Source organism: Sorex araneus, chromosome 5 (assembly GCF_027595985.1).
Source record: "Sorex araneus isolate mSorAra2 chromosome 5, mSorAra2.pri, whole genome shotgun sequence".
Classification (NCBI taxonomy): domain Eukaryota; kingdom Metazoa; phylum Chordata; class Mammalia; order Eulipotyphla; family Soricidae; genus Sorex; species Sorex araneus.
In genome coordinates, this window is record NC_073306.1 from 68,514,985 (window position 1) to 68,539,757 (window position 24,773).

Consider the following 24,773-nt stretch of genomic DNA (forward strand, 5'->3'; position numbering starts at 1 on the left):
AAGATTAAAAATCACCAAGGAAATACTGGCTTTGAAGGAAGAAATAGAAGACAGAGGGCTAATAGATCTATACAGGGCTTTATATCCCGCAAAAAAAGGAATACACATTCTTTTCCAGTGCACATGGAACATTTTCCAGAATAGACCATGCGCTAGGCCACACGGCATACCTCAACAGAATCAACAAGATAGACATTGTACCAGCTATCTTTTCAGACCATGATGCACTGAAGATAAAACTTAATCGTGGACAGATGCAGAAAACCAAATCAAACACCTGGAAATTAAATAGCTCGATATTGAACAATGAGTGGGTCAGGAAGGAAATCAAAGAAGAAATCAAAAGGTACCTAGAAACAAATGAGAATGAAGACACGAGCTACCAGAACCTGTGGGACGCAGCTAAAGCTGTTTTAAGGGGAAAATTTATAGCTCTGCAAGCATATCTCAGGAAGGAAGAAAGGGCCCACGTAAATAACTTGACTTCACAGCTCAAGACGTTAGAAAATGACCAACAAAAGGAGCAGAAATTAACGACATGGAAACCCAAAAGACAATCGGAAAGATCAATGAAACCAAGAGCTGGTTCTTCGAGAAAATAAGCAAGATTGATAAACCACTAGCAAGACTCACAAAGAAAGAGAGAGAGAGAACCCTTATAAGCCGAATCAGAAATGAAAAGGGGGACATCACAAGAGAAACCAATGAAATTCAAAAGATCATCAGAGACTACTTTGAAAATCTCTATGCCACGAAACAAGAGAACCTAGAAGAAATGGATAAATTCCTCGACTCCTATAATCTCCCAAGGCTGAACCAAGAAGACCTGAGGTACCTGAATAGTCCAATTATCATCAAGGATATTGAAATGGTAATCAAAAGTCTTCCCAAAAACAAAAGCACTGGTCCAGACGGATTCACTACCGAGTTCTTCCAAACATTTAAAGAGGATATTTTGCCAGTCCTTCTCAAGCTTTTCCAGGAAATTGAAGAAACAGAAACCCTCCCAAACAGTTTCTATGAGGCTCATATCTCCCCAATACCAAAAGCAAACAAAGACACCACAAAAAAAGAAAACTACAGGCCAATATCCCTGATGAACACAGATGCGAAGATCCTCAACAAAATATTAGCGAATAGAATTCAACAACTCATCAAAAAGATCATACACCATGACCAAGTGGGATTCATCCCGGGGATGCAATGATGGTTTAACATCCAAAAATCAATCAACATAATCCATCATATCAACAAAAGAAAAGATAAAAATCAAGATAAAAATCATATAATCATATCAATAGATGCAGAGAAAGCATTTGACAAGATCCAGCATCCGTTTATGATGAAAACACTCGCCAAAATGGGTATAGAAGGGACCTTCCTCAATATAGTCAAAGCCATTTATCACAAGCCTATGGCAAGCATTGTCCTCAATGGGGAAAAACTAAGAGCCTTCCCTCTGAGAACAGGGACGAGACAAGGATGCCCACTCTCTCCACTTCTGTTCAATATAGTACTGGAAGTACTTGCAATAGCGATTAGAGAAGAAAAATATATTAAGGGCATTCAGGTAGGAAAGGAAGAAATCAAGCTCTCACTATTTGCAGATGATATGATACTATACCTAGAGAACCCTAAAACCTCTACCAAGAAACTCCTAGAAACAATAGACTCGTATAGTAAAGTTGCAGGCTATAGAATCAATACCCAAAAATCCATTGCTTTCCTATATGCAAATAATGAGAGGGAAGAAAGTGACCTGAGAAAAGCAATCCCATTCACAATTGTGCCTCAAAAAATCAAGTACCTCGGAATCAGCTTAACAAAGGAGGTAAAGGACTTGTATAATGAAAACTATAAAACACTACTTCAGGAAATAAAAGAGGACACAAGGAAATGGAAAGACATCCCCTGCTCATGGATTGGAAGAATTAATATTGTCAAAATGGCAATTCTCCCCAAAGCATTGTACAAATTCAATGCGATCCCTATAGGGATACCCTTGACATTCTTCAAAGAAATGGAGCAAGCGCTCCTGAAATTCATATGGAACAATAAGCCCCCACGAATAGCTAAAGCAATCCTTGGGAAAAAGAAAATGGGAGGAATCAACCTCCCCAACTTCCAACTCTACTACAAAGCGGTAGTCATTAAAACAGCATGGTATTGGAACAAAGGCAGAGCTGCAGACAAATGGAATAGGGTTGAATACTCTGACATACACCCCCAAATATATGATCATCTAATCTTTGATAAGGGAGCAAGAAATGTGAAGTGGAGCAAGGAAAGCATGTTTAACAAATTGTGCTGGCAAAACTGGACAGCTACATGCAAAAAAATGGGCTTAGACCTCCATCTATCACCATGTACAAAAATCAGATCAAAATGGATTAAAGACCTCAACATCAGACCAGAATCCCTAAGGTTCATTGAAGATAAGGTCAGCAAAACCCTCCACGACATTGAAGCCAAAGGTCTCTTCAAAGCTGACACGCCACTGGCCAAGCAAGTGAAAACAAAGATAAATAAATGGGACTATCTTAAACTAAGAAGCTTCTGCAACTCAAAAGAAACAGTGACCAAAATACAAAGACAATCTACAGAATGGGAAAGGATATTTATGCAGTACCCATCCGATAAAGGGTTGATAACAAGGGTATACAATGCACTGGTTGAACTCCACAAGAAGAAAACTGCCAACCCGATCAAAAAATGGGCTGATGAAAAGAACAGAAACTTTTCCAAAGAAGAAATCATAATGGCTGAGAGGCACATGAGAAAATGTTCAACATCACTAATTATCAAGGAGATGCAGATCAAAACAACAATGAGATATCATCTCACACCACAGAGACTGGCCCACATCCCAAAAAACAAAAGCAACCGGTGTTGGTGTGGATGTGGGGAGAAAGGGACTCTCCTTCACTGCTGGTGGGAATGCCGACTGGTTCAGCCCTTTTGGAAAACAATATGGACGATTCTCAAAAAGTTAGAAATTGAGCTCCCATTTCACCCAGCAATACCACTCCTGGGAATATATCCCGGAGAGGCAAAAAGGTATAGTAGAGATGACATCTGCATTTCCATACTCATTGCCACTTTGTTTACAATAGCCACAATATGGAAAAAACCAGAGTGCCCGAAAACAGATTATTCGCTAAAGAAACTCTGGTATATTTACACAATGGAATACTATGTAGCTGTCAGGAAACATGAAGTCATGAAATTTGCATATAAGTGGATCAACATGGAAAGTATCATGCTGAGTGAAATGAGTCAGAAAGAAAGAGACAGACATAGAAAGATTGCACTCATATGTGGAATATAATGTAACTGAGAAGTACAAGTTGGCAACGATGCAACTTCTGGCAGATATCTCTCTGGACTTAGTTACTAAAATACTAAAATACAGAAACCCAAAACTGAGAGGCCGCTAAGTGTGGTCACTCGACCTCATACCTCTTCATCCTCAGCAATGGAAAACAAATTATCTAATGCTTCCTTTTCAGCAGGTCTGACTTTAGGGGAGAGACTCTCCAAACAATAATAGTGAGTTTTGTTGAAATATTGTATGCAATCAAAGTGAAAGTAAAGTGAAATTTATTAGTTACACAGGCGAGGGGGGTTAGGGTGGGGGGGCTAGGGGCGTGGGGGGGTTTGGGGTGTGAGGGGGGGGTGGAGCTATACTGGGATTCTTGGTGGTGGAATATGAGCACTGGTGAAGGGATGGGTATTTAAGCATTGTATAACTGAGATTTAAACCTGAAAACTTTGTAACTTTCCACATGATGACTCAATAAAAAATAAAAATAAAAAATAAATAAAAATAAAAAGCTCTTGCTGTCTATTGATTTACATTACTCTCAACACTTACCTTCTAACATTTCAAATATCCAAATATGCACAATTTTGCCCATAGCCACCATTTTGTGACATCAGCTAGATGTCCAATATTCAGTTAATTCCCATGGTATCAAAATGAAGTTAGCTACATATCCCCTGCGTTAGCAACTTCTTCTTCTCTCAGGACTGCATTTACACCTCTCATTTCAGCTTCCAGTGGTCAAATCTATGTTTTTGTTAGCTCTGATTATGTTTAACTAATTATAAATTATAAATTGTCAGTGCCATGCTGCTTCTTTGAGTTAGCTACATTTGGGTGCTTTTCAGCATCATTTCATTAGATGTCATTAATTCACTAAAACTTCTCTAAATTTGGCATGTGTCGTGATCCTAACACATAAATACATTCTGTTTCACAAAACTATAAATTCATCAAACCTTATATTTTTGTACATTTATGGAGACTACATTATTTGAAAATGTTTACATAAATCACTTGCTCAGTGATTGATTTCATTTCACTACTCAAGCTTACTTGGGGGTTAGGGAATGGGTTAAAATTTCCTAATCTCTAATCTTACAGTAAGTTTCCTTGAAATAAATGTCTATCTGTGGGACCGTGCAAGAAGTCATCTCATTAATATAGCTAAAAGGAGATAATTATTTTTATGAAAAAAGACATCTACCTTTATTGCTATTATCACTTAAGAAATTCTAAGAAGTTTAAGGATTCCACCAAAAACGAGGATGACGAATATGTAGTATTATAAAGTACAACATCATAAATATGCAATAGGTCAATGAGTATCAGCATGTGTTGCAAGTGAGTATTTTAGAAGGAAAATTCTGGAAACACAACAATCTGAAGTAGAAATATGAAGAAATATGAAAAGATTTAATCTATTGTTAAAAGAAAGGTTTTCATAGATAGTTTGCTCATCCAGTATGCTGTCTTTCAGCAATGTCTGACTTGAGCAACATTCAGTGTAAAAAATAGAAAAAAGACTCACCAAAGTTTTGCAAGTTTAGAGGTTTTTGCAGACTACAATGACGGTAAAAGAGGAGTTATACTTAATATGAGCTTATTATCTAAAGCAGGTGAAATTTTCTTATAAGGAAGTGGAAGTAGTGAGGTCAGTTAGAGAACAACCTAAGGTTATTCTAAGGATAAGTGTTAAGGTTACCCATGTCCCTTTTGTTCTGGAAAAGCTTAGTTTAGGATTTAAATTTTCAGTTTGCTGTGATATGGGGCTTAACATGCAGTACTCCATGTTGGGTCTAATCTGGTTACTTTAACAAATTTCTTATAACCTTAAACAAATTATAAATGTGTTTTTGTTCTTGATATCTATTCATATGAATTATTTCAATTTACTATTTTGATTGCCAAAAAAATAGCATTTGGGATGTTAGTGTGTGGATTTGATATCTGAATATTTTCTATGCACATGGTTGTTTACATTTTTTACTTAATTAAATATTTCCTCATAGCTCTTGCCCAAGATTCATACATATAATGTTTGCATAATGTAGGTACAAGCTTGTTTTGCTTTTTCTTTTTGCCATGCCTGGCTATACTCAGGGCTTGCTCCTGGTTCTAAGATCAGGAACCAGTACCATGTGATGTTGCTGCTTATGTGGAACTACATGTGATACAAAGAATGGAACCTGGGGCAGTGCAAAGCAGCCATGATTAAATACTTTTTCATGACTAAGTCTTTCTCTCTCTGTCTCTGTCTCTGTCTGTCTGTCTGTCTGTCTGTCTGTCTGTCTGTCTGTCTGTCTCTCTCTCTCTCTCTCTCTCAGCAAGCTACCAAGAGTATCGAGCCCACACGGCAGAGCCTGGCAAGCTACCCATTGTGTATTGGATATGCCAAAAACAGTAACAGTAAGTCTCACAATGAGATACGTTACTGGTGCCCACTCGAACAAATCGATAAGCAACAGGATGACAGTGACAGTGACAGTGATTCTGGACTCTGAGAAACTCAAGAAAAAGCCACTTCATTAATTTAATAACTTTTTACTTCACATTTATTGAGTGCTAGAATTGTCTATGTTTCTTCTTTGACATTCATCTATGGTTGGCTTTGTGGGATATGGGATATGGGGACTCACTATAGGTAGTTGGGGCTCACTGCCAGAGGTACTGGGTCAGGCACCGAGAGCTGACAGGTTCAGTATTTGCGTCAGCAATGCAGTGTGGTGTTCCTCCGACTGGATAACCAGAAAATAAATTCTACCAATAGAATTGGTTTAGAAAAATGCATTAGCAGTTTAATTTAATATTAGATATGTTATTGAATTACAAACTTTGGAATGAAAAAGGAAACTACAAATTTCAGGAAAGTTGAGAAAATAACACCTAGCTGTTACAGACTTTTAAAATATCTCCAAAACACTTGTAAATTAGAATGAAAATTACGTTATTGCAGTGAACACACTAAAATCTAATATATGCTTTATTAAATTCAAAACTTGTCAAATATTAAGAAGCTACTTGCGTTTTTTCTAGGTCCATAAAACTAATAAAGATAAAATTATCTAAAAGAATAAAGAACCTGGAGGCTGGAGTGATAGCACAGCGCATAGGACATTTGCCTTGTACACAGCTGACCCGGGTTCTCGGGTCCCCCGAGAACCGCCAGAAGTAATTCCTGAGTGCATCGGCCAGGAATGACCCCTGAGCATCACCAGGTGTGACCCCAAAAAGGAAAAATAAATTAAGAATCTGATTTAGAGTAAACAAATATTTAAACAATCCCATTGTACACATAAAGAGTTTATAAAAACAAATTTAAAATTGTCAGAGAAAATGAAAGACATGAAAAATTAAATTAAAAGCTTTTTGAGGAAGTAGTAAATCCATAAATTATTGGAATATGAATGAGAAGATGATATGCAGGTTGTGGGTGTGGAAGTTAAAGTTCAGAAGGAATAAACTGATAGCCTGAGGTATAGTATATTCTGTGACAAGTACTAATGAAAATTGAAATTGAAGGCCATCACATGAAGAATCTTATACCATACAGAAGAAGTGAATTTTATACTAAGCTCTAAAACAGTTGCAATAGTACAAGTTACATTTAGAAATATTACTAGCATAAATGTAGATGGATGAAGTGGCAGTATGTGATATCAATGTCTTCAATCACTGTATCACTGTATCACTGTCATCCTGTTGATCATCAATTTGCTTGAGTGGGCACCAGTAATGTCTCCATTCATCCTAACCCTGAGATTTTAGCAGCTTCTCTTTACTCATTTTTTCCCAGAGGTGATGCATTGGAGGCTTCTTCAGGGTCAGTGGAATGAGACCCATCATTGTTACTGTATTTGGCATATTGAATATGCCATAGAGAGCTTGCCAGGCTCTGCCATGCAGGCAGGATGCTCTTGGTACCTTTCCAGGTTCTCTGAGAGGGAGAACTAGGCTATAAGAATGAGGCTATAAGAACTATGATATATTCTGGGAGCTTTGTTTTATAGTCTCTGGGTCTTGGCCTTTGATGGGATTACATGGCACCAAGGGCAATTTGTGGGTGTGACTGCCTAGCTACTGAAAAATGGGAGATTTGGGCGGAGGGGGCCCAGTCCAGATCAGGCTTGTATTTCTCAGTCCCAGGTCCTGCACACCTGGGTTCCTCTGCTGGTTCCTTCATGCGGGTGTCTCCAAAACATAAGTCATTTTAGGAGCCTATTGTGTGAGCTATGAGAGTGTTAGGGGTCATCAATGCAGTCTAAGATCCAGTTTAGAAAGGGCCAAAAATGACGTCTGTTTTTTAGGTGCCATGTGGTTTACAAAACTATTAATGGTAAAGTTTCAAGCACAAAACACTATCGGAGTGTTCTACTCCCCTCCACCATTGCTTCAGCGTTCCGCCCTTCTCCCACTGTGGTAAGTTTGCTACTGAAGACCAGTTTTCATTTTTTGCTGTCTTTGGGCAGTTACTACTCCCACAATTATGTTTCTTTGTGTCCCACAATGATACAATTCATTCTACGCATGTCCTTCTCTTTTTGTCTAACTTCACTCAGCATGATACTCTTCATATCCATGCACATAGCAACAGATTCCATGACTTTATCTTTTCATAAATCTAAGCAGTGTTCCATAGCATACATGTGCCATAATTTTCTTTATCCAGTCATCAGTTCTTATACATGGGTTGTTTCTAGCTTTTGGCTAATATGAATCATGTTGCAATGAACATAGAAGTTCGAAGGACTTTTATTAATAGTTTCTGGGCCCTTAGAGTTGATTCCAAGGCATAAAATCACTAAGCCATATGGAAGTTCAATTCCTAGGTTTTTGAAAAGTGTCCACGTTGTTGTCCAAAACAGGCTGAATTAATTGACGTTTCCATTTTTTTCCCCACATCCATAACAACACTGTTTGCTTTTGCTCCCTGTGTTGTGCACTACTCTGACAGGTATGTGACGATAACTTATTGTTTGACTTACATTTCCCTGATAATATAAGTGATGGACAACATTTTTTAAATATATATGTTTTGGCTTTATGTGCTTTTTTTTAGAAGTTCTGTTCAAATCTTCTTCCCATTTTTTATGGGGCTAATTATTTTATTCTTGCAAAGTTTTAACAGTGCTTCATATATCTTTTATATCTTGGATATATAATCCATTTTCAAATGACTGGTGGGAAAATATTCTCTCTCAGAATGTGGGCTATCTTTTTATTCTGATCATCATTTCCTTTGCAGTAAGAAGCTTTTTAGTTTGATACAGTCCAATTTATTTATCTTTATTTCTGGTTGCTTGGCCAGTAGCATTGAATGATTCAAGATAAGATACCTCTAGATTCAATGTCATAAAGATTCAAACATGCTTTCCTAAACATAATCTATGGATTTATGTCTGATATTGAGGTCTTTAATCTATTATGATTTGACTTTTGTACATGGTATTAGATAGAGCCAGAGCATTATATGAATTCAATGCTATATTTTATTTGCATCTTACTTTGGCATATCAGGTCAGAAATTTTAGAAGCATTGAATATCATTAATCTGAATTTTGAAGTGATGATTGGAATTATAGATTTTAGAATTTTCTGGAAAAAACTAACAGTTAAAACTGTTAAACTACAATTACAATTATTTTACATGACAATGCAAAAATTAGAAGTTAATAAAGAATAGAACATACATTAAAACCAATAATAAATGAATCAAGAGATTTCTGTGAAAATGAATATTTTAAAAGTTTAAAGATATATGTATGTACATATCTATATGGTTTAAAAACTGAAAGGAACTAGAAAAGAGTAGCATGGCCGAAACCAACGAACCAGCTAATCACACATAAAAGTCAAATACCAAATTTCAAAAAGCTTCAATATTGTATAATTCTAAAATTAAAATCCTAAAATGTAAGCTTGTTGTAGGCTATCTATACCTATATCTAAACTAGCACTTCTTATGTATATTTTTTTAACTTTTAAAAATTTAAGTCACAAAAGACAAAATGAACATATATCACAAAGTAAATATATAATATTTTTACCATTTTCATATTTAATGTTTTTCTGATCTTCCACTAACAAATTTCCTTGTACAACAATGCTTCCTGTTCAGAAGCAGGATAGATATCACTAAATGTTCCCTACTATTATAATAATTTAGTTTATGTATAGTAAGAAATTAAGCTAATTTAATTTAATTTAAGCTAATAATAAGCTAATACTGTTACAGGAATTAAGTAAATTAATTAAGTAGTTGAATTATCAGTGTGCTGTGTGTTTATAACCAAAAAACCTTCTCACTATAGTTCATCACTCATCTTTATTCTCTGTTATAGTTATAGTTAACTACAAGATACTGGAAATGATTTTAACACTGAAAAACCTCTGTAAACATTTTCCTATGGCAATCAAGAAGCATATTTCAATAAATCAAATTTCCATACATTAGGTAAAAGTTTAAATGCTAGTTTTATGAAGCCCATTAAGGACACATCAGGTATGCAGGATTATAGTATGAAATGTTATTTATTCTTTTAAAACTGCATTTTAAACAAAAACGGGAAAACAGATCTTCATATAAATGTTCTTGTGATGCAAGTCTATTGTATTACAGAAATGCAAATAATACACATTTTATGACTTGTCATGAAATATTTATTGTGCATATTCCTCATGCATTACAATAAGATGTTTATTCCAAATGCAATATGTAAAATTCATACAATATGATTCAGATGACATATGCTTCTGATGTTTGATGTTTTAAGCATTTCATTGCAATCTTTATTTGTTAGTATCTCCATAAACTGTAATACTTGGAAAGGGGGGCATCTAGAGTGATAAAGATTAACAAGTTTATTTAATAAAATGTATATGACTGGATTCGCTTACAGAAGACATGCAATGTGTCAATAAACAAGAAAAATTAAAATCTATGTGTTAAAAATATCATTTCAAAGTTTATTCCTCTCAGTTATGCTTTTCTGTAACTTTAATGAAATAAATGCTGTGTTCATTATACTGTGCAGTTTCATATCAACTGTAAGTTCCCTTCAAAATATCTCAAAAATTTGGAAATCCATTCTGCCTCACTTTGGCCTCCGAATTCACTCAAGAATATCATCTGTATGGAGCATATCTGTCATAAATGTTTATGTTTATAAATGTTTATAAATGTTATTGTCTCTATAACAATATTTACTTATTATGTCAAGTGATAGAAATCTAACAATAAAAATAATTCAACAGCAGCTATCTTTTTGTGAATGATTGGTAATATACTGACTATTTTATTGTGATCTTACTAGGCATAGGAAGAAAGGAAGGAAGGAAGGAAGGAAGGAAGGAAGGAAGGAAGGAAGGAAGGAAGGAAGGAAGGAAGGAAGGAAGGAAGGAAAGAAGGAAAGAAGGAAGGAAGGATGGATCTTGGAACACAATTTTAGTATTATATTTAAAAATATAGGGGCCAGAGCAATAGCACAGCGGGTAGGGCTGACTGACCCGGGTTCTATTCCCAGTGTGCCACATGGTCCCCTGAGCACCGCCAGGAGTGATTCCTGAGTGTAGAGTCAGTAGTAATCCCTGAGCATCGCCGGGTGTGACCCAAAAAGCAAATATATATATATATATATATAAATTTATATATAACTTTATATACATAAATTTATATTTTATTATATATATAAATTTATATATATACATAATATACTGTATGTGTAAGACTGTAGGATATGTCTTCTTCACCATATAACAACCATAATAACAATTTTTAGAAATAATTAACAACTTTCTAGCCAAATAGCATGTATGCATATTGAACTACCTTCAAAAAATTTTATGTTTTTAAATTTTAGGTCATCATATTGAATTCTTTAAAAAATCATTTCTAAAATCCAATCTGACAAGTGAGTACTGAATTAACTGATAACTACTAATCCTGGAATGCCTAGCATATTCCAGGCTACTTGTCTAAATTAATATACTATTCTTCCTAAGACTTTTGTTTAAGTTACTATCATAGAAAATGTTCATATGAGAAAATATATAAGACCTATAGGTTACAAAGACTCATAACACAGGTCTGCTATTTTTAAAATTTATTTTTTAATTGGACTGGAGTGATAGCACAGTGGGTAGGGCATTTGCCTTGCACTCAGTCGATCCAGGTTCAATTTTTCCATCCATCTTGGAGAGCCTGGCAAGCTATCAAGTGCATTCCGCCCACATAGGAGAGTCTGGCAAGCTCCCTGTGGCATATCCAATATGCCAAAAACAGTAACAAGTCTCACAATGAAGACGTTACTGGTGTCCGCTCAAGCAAATCAGTGAACTACGGGACAACAGTGCTATTTTTTAATTGAATCACAATGAGATACACAGTTATAAGTTTGTTCATGATTTGGTGTCAGTCATATAATGTTCATATCATGTTCCTTCACCAATCTTGGCTCTAAAACTCCTGAAATTACCTGAAGACAGATCAACTCAAAACATGTTTGATCTGACCATAATTTATAACTTACTCAATACTTATTAAGTCCTTACTCAATACTTATTGAATATGGCTAATGAGGTTAAGTAAGTACCATTGATAACCAAATTAATTATAACATTTATTTCTATTTGTTAAATTATTGAAACATAAAGGAAAGAGGTATTGCATTTATTAAATAAATCTTCCTTACTTATTCAAGTTTTGTAAGTGAAAAAATACTTATCTAGTTAGCATTTTAAATATTTTCATAAGCTACATACATTTTAATCAAAAGCCTTACATCTTTAATATATAAGGAAATGATATTTTTGAATGATCTACAGAAACTTTAAATGCATTATTTTATGGAAAATAAAAAAGTAATACTTCCATGATTCAAGCACAGATAAAGAATAGCTATCCACAAAATTATATATATAACTTGGTTAGAGGAACATTAATATAATAAATAATCACTGTCACTGTCATCTGGTTGCTCATCAATTTGTTCGAGAGGGCACCAGTAATGTCTCTCATTGAAAGACTTATTGTTACTGTTTTTTTGGCATATCCAATACACACGGGTAGCTTGCCAGGCTCTGCCGTGCGGGCTTGATACTCTTGGTAGCTTGCCGGGCTTTCTGAGAGGGGCGGAGGAATCAAACTCGGGTTGGCTGCGTGAAAGGTGAATGCCCAACCGCTGTGCTATCGCTCCAGCCCATAATAAATAATATCAAATATAAAGGAAAATATTTGCTGCTTAGTAACCTTAAAAAAAATCACAATCAAGCAATGCAGAAAACCTTGATAATTATTAGCCTCATTAGTAAACAATCATCAGAACACACTAATACACATGAAATGTAGTTCTCCGTTAGATAGGTTTAAGACCTAATCCATACAGCTAGTTGGATCACTGCCACAATAACTAAATATTTCCAAAATTTTACTCTTTAACATGGTTATACCTTTTCTTATTTCCTAATAAAAATTTGCAATACCATATATCTCTCAATTGCATCTCTTAATTGATATCAAATTAATATTGGTTAATTGATTATCTGATTAATTGATTAATTGATCTGATTACATGTCAGACATAGGGTGAGGCACCAGGATTAAAAGTGTTAACACTGCCTGCTCTAAAATGGTTTTAATGTGATGAAGCACAAAAACATTTACTTAATTACTTAATAAGTACTTAATGAGGACTATTTTAGACTTACAGATTTGTCAGTGAACAAAGCAAAGCCTTATCTCATGGAAATCACAACCTATATCCTATCATTTCATCTAATAATAAGTTATATGCAAGTAGAATATGGAAGAACTGAATTGAATAATTATAAAAATTCTTATTTGAACTTCGAATCGAAGGGTCGTGGTGGTGGAAAAAAATGAGATTATCTTCTTAAACTAATAATTAAGCAGAAATATAGGAGGTAAATAGCAATTAGCTTAGTTAATGGATGTAAGATAAAAATACCAGAAACAGTATGTGGAATTGTTAAAATAGACAATGTTTACTGAATTAAAAAATCAAAAATAGCCATTGTATATGAAATCAAGTGATAAAACAACAGATGAGACTGAGAGAAATTTAAGATTACGTAGGGTCATATGAAACATAGTAATTATTGTGGGTTTTATCCAAATTGCACTATGGCAGTGTCTTTTCTAAATTCTTACTACAAATAAGTGCCAAATTGGATTTAGTCCATTAGCCAGAGTTAGCCAATCCTTGGCCTAAACAGAAGGTAATAGCAGAATTGTTGAAAATAGATACACATTAAATGCATACTAAGTGGAATCTAGCTATTAAAAACTCCAGACAAAAGATTCCAGGCAGTTAAAGCACTATATTATGAAACTAAAGTATTGCAAGTAATTCACTTATATATTAGAAAATATTGCTACTTCTTTCACCAGTAAGATGCCATTCTATACCAAAATGCTAAGCTCTAGGACAAGTTTAAGAATTGTTAAATGATAAATTTTACTACACTTGCTGCAGATTTTATTAAACATGTTTGCAGAATATACAGTAACAAAAACATATACAGTAACAAAAACAATATTTTAAACTTAAAATATTGAATATGAATAACAAAAATGCTTAACTTGCTCCCTGGTTTTAAAAATTTAAAGGTTAGGTGTATTTGAAAATTAAAGGGATTCCATAATGTAATACAATATACTCCTTTTAATTTATGCAATTATCACTGTATCACTGTCATCCCATTGTTCATCAATTTACTCGAGCAGGCACCAGTAACTTCTCTATTCCTCCCAGTCCTAAGATTTTAACAGCCTCTCCTTACTCATCTTTCCCAACGACTGGAGGCTCTTTCAGGGTCAAGGGAAGGAGACCTATCATTACTCTTTTTGGCATATTGAATACGCCATGGGTAGCTTGCCAGACTCTGCCCATGTGGGCGGGATACTCTCAGTAGCTTGCCGGGCTCTCCAAGAGGTATATATACTTATATATAAAATATACATATATATTATATATTACTCTCTATGAAATTATAAAATTTAAAGTAGTACAAAGGAAGCATATAATCTACCATTAACTGTATCTGTATAATTAAACATTAATTAATACCAAAACTCTTGTAAACTCCAAAGACATTTAGTTATTCTGTTATGTCATACATTAATGAGAATTATACGTTTAGTTATAATTTCTAATTACATGTTCTGTGATCAAAACTCATATTTTAATTTATTTATTAAAGTATATTATACATTAGAAAATAAAATTGTGTTATATTGTTCACTTTATTACTTAATTGATTGTTTTAAAACAATATAATTAATTAAACTTTTAATATTCCTTAAATTATGGACATCTAAAGACTGCTAGATTGTCAAGTAACATGAGATCCCTTGTCTCTCATTTTTGTATATAGATATTTATGTTAATAGATATTATACAGAGATTACACAACTATCAAATAATTAGCAATATTTAGTTGAACTTAGTCATTTTCTCTAGTACAGAGGTAATTATAATAAAAATAAATATTGACTTGACCCCTCATTTCTATTCACACAAGACCTCTGTCTCAACAATGGTTTTTCTAATTTAGAGCTACATATTTATTATACCTTGTAAATTACCTATGGAGTTAACAGGATAACTATCATTTATGTCCAAAATTTACTTATGAAAATTGCAAATTATCTGTGTAGCAAAGGATTGCCCATAAAATAAATGTCAGTAGGATGACACAATAAAACCACCATGTAACATCCCATATTTTTCAACAATTTTGTTCTAAAATATCATAAATTATTAGGGTTCTATAAAATTTTCTCAGTGTTTGGTTTATTCAATGCATTTAATATTTCAAGATCATTTTCTAATGTATTTTTATCTTTGGAGAATTATGTCTTCAAGAAAGTATTTGTTCAAAGTTTTCTACTTTATCTGTTTTTGCAAAGCATTATATGTAAAGTAAATAATTTTGTATATTATACAACGTACGTAGGATGACATATAGAAATATATTATGAAAAATTGATTTATGCGATGATGGGAGCTGCCTAATGAAATCCCAAATCTGTGGAGCCAGCAGTCAGGGAGGAAAGAACATGATTAAGTTGAAATCACCTAGGCCTGGACTGAATTTTGTTTTCCCACAAGTCAGGAAGACCTCTTGAAGTGAGAGGCATTTGTCTCTAGGTTACTCATATCTCTGATCTCAGGGAAATCCCTATTCTTCTTTTATATTTTTTAAAATTTTTTTATTGAATCACCATGTGGAAAGTTTTCACCATGTGGAAAGCTTTCAGGCTTAAGTCTCGGTTATACAATGCTCAAGCACTCATCCCTTCACCAGTGTACATATTCCACCACCAGGAACCCCAGTATATCTCCCCCTGCTACACCGCCCCCAAGCCCCCGCTTGTGTAACTGATAAATTTCACTTTACTTTTCTCTTTACTGTGATTACATTCAATATTTCAACAAAAAATTGACTATAATTGTTTGGAGTTCCCCCCCGCCCCAAGTCAGACCTGTCGAAAAGGAAGCATTTGATAATTTGTTTTCCATTGCTGACAATGAAGAGATATGAGGTTTTGGATCTCTATATTTTAGTAACGAAGTCCAGGGAAATTTCTGCCAGAAATTGCATCACTGCAGGCTTGTACCTCCCTTTTGTGGTCGTCATAAGATGGCGGCCGGGGCTCAGTTCACAGTCTACAGGTATTTCTGCGAGAAGCTGCTGGTGCCCAAAGTAGTTTAGCTGGCTTCCGGGGCCATGGTTGTGCAGCAGCGGAGAGACCCCTATTGTTCTTTTAAAGGCCCTTCATTTTATTAATAAAAAGGCGTGATCCCTAAGCATAGAGCCAAGAATAAGCACTGAGCACATCCAATTGTGTCCCCCCACCCCCAAGAAATAAATAACTGACATCCATGCTAAATATATTCTGTGTATGTTCTGTATATTAAGTATAGTAGAGCTTAAATTCTTATTTCACACTTATGAGAAGTGATCCATGTACGAGAATCTTAGAATTTTTCATCATAGTTTTAAAAACTCTAATTCCAATAGAGGGATGGCTATAGATAAAACAGATTGTTATTGGTATCACTTGTCATCCCATTGATCTTCCATTTGCTTGAGTGGGTGCCAGTAACGTCTCCATTTGTCCCTGTCTCGTGCTAATGTAGCCCAGTGATATCTGCTTGCTCCAGAAACAGGAAGAGCCTCAAAACATTCATTCAGGGTTTTGACGAAGAAGTCTGACCATCTCGTCAATGGGCGGCATCTCGGTCTTTTGACATCCTATAGATTCCAGTCGGGTAACAGTTCTAGTCCAGTGGTTGTCTCTGAATCACATTATGTGTCCGGCCCATCTGATTTTTGATGTCTTGGCAAATGAGACAGCATCCCTGATTCTTGATTGTCGAAGGAGATCGGAACTCCGGATTCCTTCTCTCACTTAGTGAAATGTCATACTCCAAGCATAGCTCTTTGGATTCTTTGGGATACCCGAATAACTTTCTCATCCTGTTTTCTAGGTCCCAGGTCTTTGAGGCATATGTTAGTGCAGGAAGTATTAGTAATTAGTAATTATCTGTATATATAATTAGTAATTATCCGTATATATAAAAAGTTACATGCATTGCTTATAGTATACATATTTACCAGGAGACTAGATTACTGAGATCTTTCATAAAACTAAAGAAATTTGCCTAAATTAACAAGAAGGTGAGGGTATAATTTTTCCACATATTAGTCCTATTCAATTTGAAACACTAATAAGAGAGATTACTGAGACACTTCCTCTCCATGGTGGTAGAAAGCTTTCCTTCTGTCAAACTTAGAACTGTCCTAGAGTTAGTTTTCACCATTCACAAGCCACCATAATTTGGCCCTATGCATTTAGCAGCAGAGTTGCATAATAAATCCAAATTTTATTTTTCTCTACTCCGAGGTTGGGGTAAAGGATGTTAAGGGATAAGTCTTCCTGCAAGTAATTTGGTGCTAAAAACAAATCTTGCTATTAATATATTATAGGATACTAGACTCCCATACCAAAATCCCCAATTTGCTATCACCATTCAGAATCATATAAACAACATTTCTCTTCAATATATCATGTTATCACTAAAAATCCACAGTTCTGAGAATCAATTTCATGAATAAGTCTCATGACTAAAGTTCAACTAGTTTTTAAATAGGATTTACCTGTTTTCATGACAAAAAGAGAAGGCAGATATCAATAGCATTTATTTACTATAAATCAAGCTAACAGCATTTTAAGATAACACTTTTAACTGTTAGTAAAAATTTATTTCTTTAAAAAGCATACTTCTGATTTCTTAAATTAATATTTGAAAGAACAAAGAGATGAAAATATATGAAATTGAGAAAAATTTTAAAAGAAGATATGGGTGGACAAAAGAAAACATTTCTCTCTTTGAGGTAGATGTTCTTCTTAATAAAATAATAGTTGACATACATTGAAGAAGATTGTATGTATACCATCCCAATACATGTGTTGTATAAAATAGAGTATAACAGAATTATTTTACCAGTTGTAAGAAAATTACAGTTTTACATCATTTGTAACCAAATAATATTATTCTATGTGGATACAGAACTTGATAAACCAAACAGATTTGTAAATATTTCCTAATTGTTTTCTGTGAAAGATGAGATACAAAGTACTAGAAAAGAACACACAAGCCTAGAGTGTTTATTCTTGTGGTTTAGAGTGGTAAAATTAATGGTAAATGAAGGAAATGGAATGAGGCAGGAATGAGACAAACTTTGCAGTGGTGATTGGAATATACCGAAGGATCTGCATGTGCACACAGTGGAAGGATGATCCCCTACAGCCTCAGTTTTCTCATGAATAATTATCCCCTTGGTTGCTATCAAGTGCATGAAGCATCACCTGACTCTTCCGTTATTTCCCTGGATAACCAAAAAACACATACTCATGGAGGGCCAAGCACAGGTCAGTATTATTATTTAAAAATTATAACATAAAATATTAAAAACTTTGTTTCAAAAGTAAGTAGCAGTTTATTTTTAATGTATGTGAAAATGATTTAAATCATATTATTTAAAAATTTTGCTTCTGGGGCAGAACACGTTGTATCCTATGAGCTCAAATGTTAAATATTCAATCCTGGTAATTTTGCTTTGAGACATTCATAAAGGCTTACCACAAACTTCAGAACTTCAGTACGAATATGTATAGTGTTATGTATTATATTTCCAAAGAGGAAACTAATAAACATGTCGCGTGTATCTAAATAAGAATCTCTGCAATGCTTTTCATGAGACTAATAAATGACCCTTTGAAATGACTCTATAAATCTTTGAGGCCTATGCCTTTACTTTGAGATGACTCTTATAAAATTTACTCCAACTTTAACAGTTTATATAAATTTGTTACCTTATTTTTTTTAGTTTTTCCACAACATAAATGGTAAAATATTTACTCTATAATAAATAGAGCTGAAAAAGTGATTATTACCTGTGAATTTAAAATAAATAAGATTATTCCTTCCTCACAACATAGACATACATTTAAATATGTATTAATATATATGTAAAATGTAACTTCAAATCCATTCAGAAAAAAATATGAGACCACCTTTTTGGATTCAAGGCTGAAAGAAAATTTTTAAAACAAAACACATCACTACAATCAAAATAGGAAGAGTAATACCTTTGAGTATAAGCACTGTCATCCCATTCATCGATTTGCTCAAGTGGGCACCAGTAATGTCTCCATTGTGAGACTTGTTACTGTTTCTGGCATATTGAATTCCCCACAGGTAGCTTGCCTGGCTCTGCTGTGCAGGCGGGATACTCTCAGTAGCTTGCCAAGCTCTCCGAGATGGATGGAGGGATTGACCTGGGTTGGCCGCATGGAAGGCAAACACTACCTGCTGTGCTATCACTCTAGTCCTGGACTGGAGCCTTTGAGCATATTAAAGTTAAACCATGTGCTTTGAGGCATAATGTAAATAATAAAAAGAAGTAAAGAAAGTTGAACAGAAAATTCAGAATGGTGTTTGCTGTTTGGTTTTCTTTAGATACTTTATGTTTGAATTATTTTAAAACACAAATTAAGTAAATTTAAGATTAAGTATCTGGTAATCTTCTGAACTGGGATGACAAACTTAAGTGACTTAGAAAGCTCAAGAATTTATCATCAATTCTGGCCAAGATAAAACAGCAACCAGTCTAGAATTGCAGTTTTTATTTTGTTTAGAACCCTCACTTTATATATATTTTTAAATAATCATGTGTAAAAATCTAAGGCACGCCGAGGGGCGTGTGCACTCGTGGGCTCTCTGGGAGGCTCTGTCTCACCGCCCATGTTCGGTGCTCTGGAACCACTGTATATGGCTGTTGGTCAAGGGTAGGCGAAGGAAGAATGAGGACCAAGCTGGTTGCTCATTAGTTACCATTTGTTCAATCTTCCATCTTTCTCATCTTCCGCACTCCCAGCTCTGTCCACTCTGTGGATCTACTCAGCCAGGATTCTCTTGTCTCTCCTCCCTTTTTCCTCACTCGCCCTTGCCCCTAGGTTACACCCAGCCAGGTAGCAAAATCAACATAATAAAGCCCTTCCTGAGGGCTGTTAGGTTCAAAGGGAGCACAAACTAGGGGCATTCCAAAGCCCTTCCTGACTGCCAGGAGGCAAAATACCTCTTAAGGGTTTTTTCTCCTCTCCTCATTCCAAACACTCATTAACATCTTAATACTAGTTATTTTTGTATGAACATAGCAAGAGATACATTGAGACTTGCAAGGCAGCTCTCCTGGCAACATCTTGCCACAGACTCAGACTACAGCACTCAGGCCAGATTAATCATTCCTAACCCTAGCAGGGTCCAAATCTAGTTATCACTGTTTGGATCATGACAACATTTGTTCAAGTCAAGCTCTTAACTTATAGTTAAGCATTAGGCACTTTGGCCAGGCCCATCTTGATGCCAGGGTAGCACACAACTCACCGCTTGCCCTGGGTCCATCTCATCCCTCATAGGGACCCTGATTTTGGGGGTGCTAGGAAGTAAGGGCAGCTGAGGCTTAGGTCGAGAGAACAGATGCCCAGGAGGAAAATATCATGTAGAGTCAAATGACTCCCAGGTTACAAAAGCATGGCATTTGCTAAGTCTTCCTGTGTCCATCCAAAAAGAACATGGCTATGAATAAACTATGCAGAGGACTCAAGGAGAAGAGAAAAACAATATTTAGAAGTCAACAGAACACTAAGAAAGAAGTTACAAATAAACACAGAGGAATGAGAGCACCATAATGGGAGTAACCCAATAAACCTAAACTACCTGAGTCTATGTCATCCTACAGTCATGGAGGGAGATCATGGTCTGAATCAGGGGTTGGATAGAGAGTACAGTAATTAAGGTGCTTGCCCTGCAGGTGGCCAACCCAATTTTGACCCCCTGTGTCCCATGTGGCCCCCTGGACACACCAAAAGTAATTACCGTGTACAGAGTCAGGAAATAATCCTGGAACATTGGGTTGGGTATGCCCCCAACCCTCTAAAAAAACCTTGCACTGATGATGAGAGGTATTTTCTTAGTTTAGACATAGCACACAGAGATATACTTTTGTTTGTTTCTTTGTTTCTGTGTTGGCCAACTTCTATTCAATGCAGAACCCAGGGAATTACCCCAGACACCTTACAACGCTGAAAATATTAATAGCAGCACTCCTGCTCTCCATAAATATCATAGTAGTTTCTTGTGAGTAAAGCAATGGCTTCAGTATTCAGGTATTTTAAAGCCTGCACCTAGCAATATTGACAATATATGTGATAGAGGTATGAAGAAGATAAGTTATCCTCTGGGATTTTTTTTTAAAGAGGATGATAGAGAAAGTTTCCCACAGAGAAAATGAATTCACTGGTCTGGAAAAGAGACTAATAAAACTGCCCAGGTTTTGTATATCGCCATTTCCTCCTGAAAACACGAAGGGATTCCTCATTCTATTACTTCATTTTATCCTTGTAAACAGGTGCCCATTGGAGACTGGAGCTTAAATTTTTTGAAGTTAGAAAACTGCCAGATGGGAAGTTATAAACTGTTTCTTCTTTATTGGCTATAAATTGATATTTGGGGGCAGACCTTTATTTTTAAAATATAAAAGGATTCTTTATCCAGGAAAAACTTGAATGATGCAGACGTTATATCATAAAGCTGTGGAGAAGTAGGCTTATATTTAAATTGCTCTTGGAAATCCTTGGGTCAAAGCAGAAATTCAAATGAATGTGAAATGAGCTTTTATTAGTCTAATTTGTGCATAATTGTAGGAATCAGCTTTACTAATATGAATATTGATGTGTGATTGAATAGTGTCCCACCTCAAAAATATATATTTATGATTCTCACAAGGGCGTAATGTATAGCCCTTTTGATGTAAAGTGCATCAGAGCCCAGCCAATATGTTTGAACCTATAGTTTACTTCAAGATTTGTTATAGAAATTTTCTTCTTAGTGATGTAAGCTTCTTCTGTGTTCCACTTACCATAACTCATTTATTGGTATAATTTTATTTGCCCATTTATTTATTTACTTATTTTTGCTTTTTGGGTTACACCCCCCAATGCACAGGGGTTACTCCTGGCTCTGCACTCAGGAATTATTCCTGGTGGTGCTCAGGGGACCATATGGGATGCTGGGAAGGCAAACATCCTACCAGCTGTGCTATAACTTCAGCCTGTATTTGCTTGTATTTGCTTATTTTTTATTAGGTTGGGACTCTGTGCTAGGCTATTTTTACCTGGGATGCCCCTGAGGGGGAGGTGAGAACCCTCCCCACCCCAAGGGACCCAGCCCTGTCAGCCGACCTGCACTACCCAACTGCCTGCTCCAGGCCGCTTTCTGGGTAGTCCAGCTGAATCTCACGCCTGATTGAAGTCCCACAGAAACCACATAATGCAGAACTTTGTGACCTTCGACTATGAACTCAATGGGACCTGGAAGCAGAGATCCTCCACGTGCTATCCCCCAATCTCCAGTGACCCAGGAATCACACTCATAAGCCACACCCTGCCACACCCTCCTTCTCATTGGCCAGACCCTCCAGATCTCAATGGCTGCTCCTCCCAGATGGGAGTATAAAATGAGGTTCCCCGTAGCCATGCCACCAGACTCCACACCAGACTGTTTTCACTTGGGGTGCCCTCCCTTGGGGTTGGGAGGGTTCTCATCCACCTCACTCTGGGGTGATAATTATAAATAATAGGTAAATGGGTAGGAAGTGTCTTTATAATGCGTCACGTGGCCTGGAGCATAGTTGACAACCACTACCCAACTGGCACCATGCTCCGGGCCACGTGACATATTATAAAGACACTTCCTACCCATTTACCTATTATTTATAATTACCACACCATATTTGATGGAGTTCGGACAGTAGGCAACAAATCATAGAGTTATCTATCTATCTATCTATCTATCTATCTATCTATCTATCTATGTATCTATCTATCTATCTATCATCTATCTATTTATCTATCATCTATTTATCTATCATCTATCTACCTATCTATCTATCTATCTATCTATCTATCTATCTATCTATCTATTTATCTATCTATCTATCTACCTACCTATCTATCTATGTATACATCCCTCTCGAAGAGCCCAGCAAGCTAACAAGAGTATCCTGCCCACAAGTGGCAGAGCCTGGCAAGCTACCCGTGGCATATTCAATATGCCAAAACCAGTAACAACAACGGGTATAATTCCCCTGACATTGAAAGAGCCTCCAATAATTGGGAAAGATGAGTAAGTAAAGGCTGTTAAAATCTCAGCTCTGGGAGGAATAGAGACGTTACTGGTGCCCACTCAAGTAAATCGACAAACAATGGGATGACAGTGATAACAGAGATATAGTGATTTATTTGGTTGCTTTTGCCAATGGCATCTTAACATCTTAAGAGCCCTTGAAGTCCAAATCTTGGAGTGTTTTGCTGATATTTTCCTCAACATATTTTATAAATTCTGGTCTGATATCAAGGTCTTTGATCCACTTTGAATTGAGTTTTCTGTAAAGTATGGATCCAGTTTTAAATGTTTTATACATAGTTGGTCAGTTTTCCCAGCACCATTTGTTGAAGAGACTATCTTTATTACATTTTAAGTTTTGTTACATTTAATCTTTTGTCAAAAATTAGCTGACCATACACATTTTTATGGATTTTTGATAAAGGGCTGGAGCAATAGTGCAGCCGGTAGGGTGTTCACCTTGTACGTGGCTGACCCTGGTTCGATTCCTGTGTCCCTCTCAGAGACCCCAGCAAGCTGCCAAGAGTATCTCACCCGCACAGCAGAGGCTGGCAGGCTACCCGTGGTGTATTGGATATACTAAAAACAGTAACAATAAGTCTCACAATGGAGACGTTACTGGTGCCCACTAGAGCAAATCAATGAGAAACAGGATGACAGTGACAGTGAAAATGACTTTCTGGCTTAAATTTTGTTTTAAAACCTGGGTAGATTGGAAAGTACATCTAGAGTGTAACCTGGGGCGAAGGGAACAGGATGGCAAATTCTGAAAACAGAACAGGGGTGGACTTATTCTAGGGAATCCACAAAGCTTTAAAGAAAAACCCTTTGAAATACTTGGTGGTCTGCTAAGAAGTACACCTTTTAAAAATTATAAAGATTGATGAGAATCCTACTTATAAATGTTTTAATAGAAAAATCTCACCATTTTATATCATCTTTACCTGCTACAACTATATTAAATATCCAGGTTTGTCTAGAATATAGTAAGGGAAGAAACATATCTCTATTTTTTCTCTATTTGGCAGGTGACATAATTAGCATAGGAATGAGATTAAGTAAAGGAATTTTGGGTAGTTTATAATAATTGACCTCAAAATTCCTCACTGTATTTTTTATTGCTTATATATTTATTAGTATATGACATTGCATACAGTATTGTAGTGGAGAAAGAAGGATAAAGGATAGTGGAAACTTATTTTTCTTATCATTAAAATAAAATGAATGTACAATATTCATTTATGAATATGCAATATTCCTTACTGTATAATGATTGCACACTCCCCTTCAAGAAACTTATCTCATTTTGAATCTGAGATTGGATTTGACTGATTTGTCCATTAGAATATGGCTAAAATGGCATTCTAGGAATGATCACAGGAATTTCTGAGGCTGGCGTATTTATGGATTTAAGTAGGTAAAATGGAAGTACACAAGTCAAGAAAACCTAAAGTGGAACGACAGAGATTATAAAAGGAATAATTGAGACTTTTTGACCTATAAATTCTGTGAACTCCATGAAGCATGTTGAAAGTATAGTTTAGTTTCACACTGAATCTATTTTCCTTGAATGGCAACTACTGAGACTGAAAATAAATTCTTTATTTTCTTTACATTTTCGCCTCAATTTGATGAAAATAAATTCTTTTATTTCAAAAAATTACTCTTGAGTTGTC